This window comes from Athene cunicularia (genome assembly GCF_003259725.1).
Source record: "Athene cunicularia isolate RWA chromosome 12 unlocalized genomic scaffold, athCun1 chr12_part1, whole genome shotgun sequence".
In the NCBI taxonomy this organism is placed as follows: Eukaryota; Metazoa; Chordata; class Aves; order Strigiformes; family Strigidae; genus Athene; species Athene cunicularia.
This window is the reverse complement of record NW_020799116.1, coordinates 18,038,055-18,045,347: the sequence shown is the minus strand read 5'-3', so window position 1 is coordinate 18,045,347 and position 7,293 is coordinate 18,038,055.

The window sequence follows — 7,293 nt, the reverse complement described above, 5'->3', positions numbered from 1 at the left end:
CTTTGCAGCTGATCGTGCACAATATTACATAATGTCGTACAAATGTAATTTGAAGGCACTGTATAGTGACTCACAAATTCTGTATTTTCAACCTTTATAAGGCATTCCATTAAGCGATTCTTCTTCTAGGTGCTGATTTGCTTAAAATAGCAAAAAACCACTTACACCATTTTGTGTCAGGTATCCTCCTGGTTGTTAAGTATGACTCCTGCATGTCTCCATCTACTTCAGAAGTAAGTCTCCAGGTGACTCAAAGAAGAAATGGATAGAAAAAATTGAATATTTTACATGAATGTCTTGTATTCAGTGCATTTTCAGAATCTGAACTCTTCAAATGTGTATTTCAGAAGCATTTGCCAGTTGAGTCCTTCCACTGTGTGTATTTTACAGTGTTCATTGAGTTATTGTCACTGTTGATTTTAAAAGTCTTAAGGCTATTTCACACACGAACAAGTCATGCTGAGGTCAAAGCAAGTTTAATAACACTTCCTGTTGAATTCTAAATTGTAGGAGGATCATTCTGCATGAGTACTCAGCATCTGTGAACTGTTTTAATGATCAGAGCCTTATTTCTATGCAACTATTAAAGCAAATAGTGTTTGTGAACATATGTATTCATATAGCAAGTAGAAGTCTCTTTTGCAGGCCCTCTGCATGTCTGTATCTTTTAAGTACGTTCTTCTTCAAGGAAGGTAGCCTGGAGCTTATGAAATGAATTTGTAGTGTGAAGATGCCAAGCACTAGCTAGTAGAAATTTTTTCAAGTGCAAATGCTCACAGCTACAAAATCTGTTTCTGTAACTTTACTATGGCTATTATGCTCCAGAAAACACTTCTGTATGTTCTCTGGTAATGCATTAGTCATCACCAGACCTGCAGCAGCAAGTATAATTGTGAAGTTAATCTTACAGAGAATGCATAGGAAGGAGGGAAAATATAAGTGTTTTGCCTCGGCACCTACTCATCACCACCTTTATAGTTCAGGTTTATAGGTTTGAATTTGAGATGTACTACCCTCCAGAAACAGTACTCGTCATAGTGATAGCTGAAGGTGCATGTATCTGACATGAACAATAAGTGAAGGCAGTTAATATTTGACAAGGTAAAGGAAACAATCCACAAGAGAATTTATTTATGTTTATTGCTGACATTACAAACTTTCCAAAAAGATTGAGAAATGTTCCATTATAGTTGTCTTGTTTTATGTATTGATAGACTTCCAAAGCACACAGCAATTAGAGGAATTGTCTATTCAGTGTTCAAAGTGAGGGGCTGATAACAATGTTTCCTAAGCCAGTTAAAGGACAGGTCAGATGGAGACTGTCAGATCATAGTGAAAATGGCTGGAATTTCTAGCCTTGGGGAAGGCAAGAAATATTTTTCAGTTGAACATATATGAATACATACAAATGAAATGCTTAGCATTTGGAACAGACAGGACAGTAAAGATTGTGCAAAATCAATTATCTATGTGTTTAAGGAATGTACAAAATTTGCAAGAACTTTAAACAAGGAGCTTGCCAGTTCTAGTGACAAAACCACTGTAATTTATTACTTCCCCCCAGATTAAAGAACTTGGAGGTTTTTGTAGATTTTTAAAACGTCTCTTGAATGTACCAGATTTTTAAACTGCAAAGAGAACAAGAAAAATGTAAATCTTATTGGAAGCAGAAGTGCATTATCTTTACGTAGAACACTAATTTTTGCTCTTCTATTCAATATATGCTATTTCTTAAAATCTGCCTAATATATTATAAAGTATGCAGCATAATAATTTGCACTGTTTTTGAAAACATAGTGCTATTCCATCCTTAATGTTTTACTATTTGACTTGTATATTTGCTGCCTTTTTCTGCTTTGCCTTTGAGTTGTACATAACATTTTACGTATAAGAGTTAGCCTTCCATATACTTAATACATAAAAACTTTCAATAAATAAAAGTTGAATTTAAAAGTGAAATTGATAAGGCAGCAAAGCAAGTGGATCAAATTGCATATAAATGGTACATTGAAGGCCAGTGCACTGTGAAAATGTGTGAGGTAAAATTAAAACTAATACTAAAATCAAAGGCTCCACTTTCCTTTGCTACAAAAGCAAAGGAAAGTGGAGACCATGCATTTTTCAAATATTGGATATCACAGAAAAAACCCACTCCTCTGCATTCTTCAGAAAGCCCTTTTATTCTCCCTTTCCAAAGAAAGGATATAAGTTAAATCATTGCTGAACTAATAATACAGCCAGAAAAAAAAAATGCAAATTTTTGTTTAAGCATTTAACAGACACAGAGAGATTAATAGTCCACAAGGCCTGGGGAAACTAATCTAGAAAGCCCTCTGGGGACACTTTGGTTGGGGGGAAGAGAAACTGGTACAGCAGTAACTCCTAGTGTGTCCTTTGCTGGTGAATGGCCTGTGACTCTCCTTTTGCTTCCTGCAGTTCTGCACTGAATTGCAAATTTTACATCCTCAGGTGCAGATACATCCCTATTCTGAGAGGGGTGCTCAGAGGAGGGAAGAAAGCTTAATGAGATTTAGTGCCTAGTCTGGTAAGTCTCCATGTGACTCCTTGCTTTGACCCCAATCTCCTAGTTATTTCTGTAAAGGAACAAGCTTTATATGGTCAGAAACAAAGAGAACGATCTCTTCTATGCATTTATTTTTAAAAAGAAACAAAGAAAATTAAAACCAGGCTTTGTTATCATAAAACTTAACAAACTTTGTCCTGTGCTGTCACAAGGCTTCTGAGCAGTATAAGGAAAATAATCTTTTGCCACCCCAGGAATAAAGTTATTGAAATGGTTGTGTGGACTTGTAGCAGAGGCAGAGCAGTTCTGTTGAGCATCATGTTCCCTACAAAGCACGGGGTATTGTGCTAAGTGAGCTCTGCAGAGCCAGTACTGTACAGCTCCAGTTCTGTACCCACCTGTCTACCTACTAGAATCATGCTGCAGGCCAGAGGGATGGGGAGAGGACTGCGTATCCATCTTTCAATGCAGAACATGCTATTGGGAGGGCCTGATGCCCTCAGAGCCTCTCCTTCCAGCTGCAGAGGCACAGGGCTGGGTGCATGGGCAGCAGTGTTTGGCTGCTCTCTGTGGGTGTCTTGGGTCTCTATGGGTGGGATCTTGCTTGGTCTCTGTGCACTGAATCAACTGGACAGGATGCTGTTGAGGGGGAAGGCTGCTCAGCCAGCACCAGGGTTTTTGAGTATTTGTTTTGCTTGTTTCTAAAATCGGTCCTGACTGCAAAGCTAAAAGCTTTTTCAGCAGCTGCAGAAATCTACAGTCTTTAGCTCACAGCCTAGTCTGTCATTTTGTGTTACATCATGCACTATTCTAGGAGGTATCGGGCAGCAGCAAAGAACCTTGCCTATGATTTCATAGTGCAGTTGGTTTTCTAACGATTCTTCAAGGGATCTTGAAGGGAAAGGAAACCCACAAATAAAATGAAGATACCAAAATATATTAATACCTATAAAGTGCAGTATTTATTTGGGTTAATAAAATGCAAATTTGTTATTGATCCTTTATACTGGATTTGATTTTGCTCAGCAATGAGAGCTTTGTTTTAGAACAGATGAGAAGTCACAACTGATGAGGCTTGTTTCAAGGTCTCACTGCTGATATAACAGATTCCTGCTTCCCAGTCTCACTTTGTCATTAATTTGGGAATTTTTGTCCCAAGAGAAATTAGCTACAGTATTTTATCTGAACAGGATTTCCCCTCTGAGGGAGGTGATACTATGGAAGGTCTCTAATAGGTTTTAAATTTTCTCAACTACTATCAGTTTATATAAAGGCTGTGTTTTGAAGTCAAAGTCCACCTTTCACCTCGAAATACCTTATTAATGGGGTAATACAGTTATCTCAAGTGGAACAGATACTGAGCTACTGAAACATTAAGATATTTCATTTTGAAAGCCTGAAGGAAGAATCCCAACTCATTTTAAGGTCTGTACATACAACTATCTGGTCTCTTTGGACTAGTTCAGCTTTGGAATAGATGGAAGAGGTTCTCTCTGCCATTGAGGTTCTGCGTACCTCTAATAATAACAGGGGTTTATCCCATTTTCCCGAGCCAAGGAGTGTGTGTTCTGTGCTGAAGGAATATCTGGCCTAGTTTACTTCCAGATGCAGTCTACGTCTGGAAGTAAAGACCTTTGTAGGAGTTAAGTTTATCTTGCCTCCTTTGCTTTTAAGGAAAGTGAACTATTTAAGAATATGCTGCCACAAACAGTTGCCACAGGACAACCAAAAGCTGTATATGTTGTGGTGAGAGGACGTATGAATGCTCTAAGTGGGCACTGTCTGTTGTGGGAATTGGAGAGCAATTGTTTTGACTGCATATTCTTGTGAAGCTTTCTTGATACTGGGTGCCAGTTCAGTAACTTGGTCCTCCTTTAAGTTATACCTGTTCTCAAATTATGTTACTGAAAATAAGCATTTTTTGTCATCCAGTTCAGTTGTTAAACCCACTCAGAGTTGTGAATAAAATTAAGTTAGCTGATAGGTCAGTTTATAAATTTGAAATACTGATTTTTGACTTGTGTTGTGCCACATTACTATTATGAGTTGGCCTGTTCTGACATAACCTGCAGCAGAATGTGAAAGATGCCCCTAGAGTAAAAAAATACTGTTAGTCTAAGCTCAAGCATATGCTGACAGGACTAACCAATGTGTCTTCCTGCTGGCTGCCTCGAAGGCCGTTTGCCATCTAGTGGCTTAGATGCATTAACGCCGAAAGGGTCTAAGTGGCAAAGCTGGTTCCTATTAAAAAGTTGAAGTTACAGTTGTTTCTCTTCCTTTTCCACCTCCCCATGCTTTGCAGCTGTTTCTGTTTCAGCTTTATGAGGTGACAAGCTAAGCTTTCCAACAAAACATCACTAGTTGTCACTTACTGTTGCCCATGGCAGATGCCTGAAAAGATCGGACTGTTGCCTTGAGTTTCTCCTGCTTTATTCCTTGAAGTTCCCTACTTTTGTCGTGAAAATGTTCGTGTATATATAGAGAATAACCTGAACCCTTACTGGAGTGTTGATAGATGCTGTATGCTTCATGCTCCTCAACTGCATTTTTGTTTCCCTGTGCAGTGTTTCTGGTAACTTGTGATGGGATTTAATTCCCACAGTTCTACCACCCATATTAACATCAGCTCAAGTCATAACATACTAGAAGTCTTTTGATTTCTGCTGCCACCATTACTGCTGCTGAGAAAAGCCCAGAGCCTGAGTTAGGACAACATTTTAAATTGCCTTTTCCATTTGAGAACCCAGAAACTGCCTAAAGGAGAGGGCAGGTGGCAGGTTTCCTCCCCTCTAGCTAGAATGCACTCCTAAAATGCAAAATCTCTGAGATCTCTTCCCGTGTCTGCAGTTACCCAATACCAATTAATTTCTTTTCTCTGTCCCCATCTTTACAATGGGATAATATTATCTTTTTGTTAGTTTTTTTTACAAGTTAGGTATTCTCAAAATTAATATCACACTTAAAAGATTTTGTAGGATGTACTCCTCTGCTATGTACATCCACATCTACACATTACTTCCAGATTACTTTAATGTTATCAGGAAAAATAACCAAAGGGAAAAAAAAAATCTGGAAACTTTTACTCTGAACATGGAAAGAAGAAAGTGCCTCGGAGGGGGTTTCATGCAGACTTATCTTAAGATACTTGTTAAACTGTTGTTGTTGTTCAAACTGAAATCAAGAAAGGCTCAGCTATTTGCCCCCCCCCCGGCTCTTTTTAACAGCTGCTGTTAGAGATGCAAAATTTTAGTTCAACTGTAGCACTAGTAAGAACAAATGTGACTAATGTGACTTCTGAGCCGGAAGCACCATGCTTTTGAAGGTAATGTTCTGTAACAGATATACTGAGTGTAAAGTCTTACCTATTTGGAAGAGTTCGAGTCAGGGTATTATTAAATTCAAGTCGGTCACAATTAAATGGCATCTTTGCTATTTGAAGGTGTGTTGTTGGTTTCTTTGTGTTTTTTGTGGTTCATGGGTTGTTTGTTTGTTTTTTTTTTTTTAATTACAGAGAATGAATTAAGATACATTCTTCTACCTGCAGCGAGTGTTTTCCCTCAGTTTTGGTTGTCTTTCTCCTCAAGTCGGGGAAGACTGGTGTGTTCGCCCTCAATTTAGAAAGGTGCTGGTGGAACTCGTATGGAGATTTTTGAGAAATCTCTGGAAAACAGCGCTTGTCAGAAAACGCTATTCAGCACGGTATCTTTTCTCATAAGCCAAGGTGCAGTTTTGGGGGGCTGTTTTCGCGGAATACCTGCTTGCGAAGCAGAGAGCTGGCGCTGAACGCTAGTTCTCCCACCCGAGCGGACGGCAGGGCCCAGCTAACTCGCAGTTAACCCTTGGTGCCACAGCACGAGCCCTGTTGGGCCGCGCACCGGCGGCAGGGCAGGGCAGGGCACTGCAGTGCCATTTATATCAGAAAGTGAATAGCTTGAAGGCCACGTGAAGCTGTAGCCAGAGAGTATAATTTCATGTTGCAGCTAAGTGGGTTTTATGACTTGTTTCTCCCTTCTGGTTCCTGAATGTATCTCTCTGCTACTTCCTCTATGTCACATCTAGCAGCTGTGGAGCTGCAATTAGGTGGGTTGGGAAGTAAGTTGATCTGCCTGATATGGTGGAAAGCTAGCCCTGTACAACAAAATAGTCGTCTTCCACTGGGGCACCCTTCTGACTTTCCATAGAACAGCACAGCTATTAACTAGATCTGGCCCAGGAATGGGGAGTTATGCATGGTCATCTGCGTCTAGGTATAAAGAAGAATAATTATCCCTTTCAGGGATAGGTTTAATACTAATTTAAATGTATTAGATCTGTTCACTGTATTATAGTAAGTTTTCTCCTATTTGACAGCCTTTCAAGGGGGCATTAAATGGTAGTTAACAATGACTGTGTGCACCTTTTTCTTTTTAAATTTTTCCTTATAGAGAAGCATAATTTAAAATGAAGATTAACTTTCTTGAAGGATCTGAAATACGCCTTAGGAACTTGATGTCAGATACCTTAGGGATCTGATAATGGGAGGATCAAATAGATCCTGCTGCAGTGGTGTAAAACTTTCTGCACTCTGCCAGAAGCTTTGTGTTCCTGAAGCAGTGTTAACAGAAGGTAATACACGTCTGCACTCCTGTGCCTAGCTTGGCTTTACCATCGCTAGTCAAAGTGGCTCTGGGCTACAGTAGAGCATTGTGAACTGGCATACCTGAGATGCAGGCATGCATTTTCTTCTGCTCGCTCTGCTGTTGCTCTCTGGAGAACCAGTGATTTCTGGG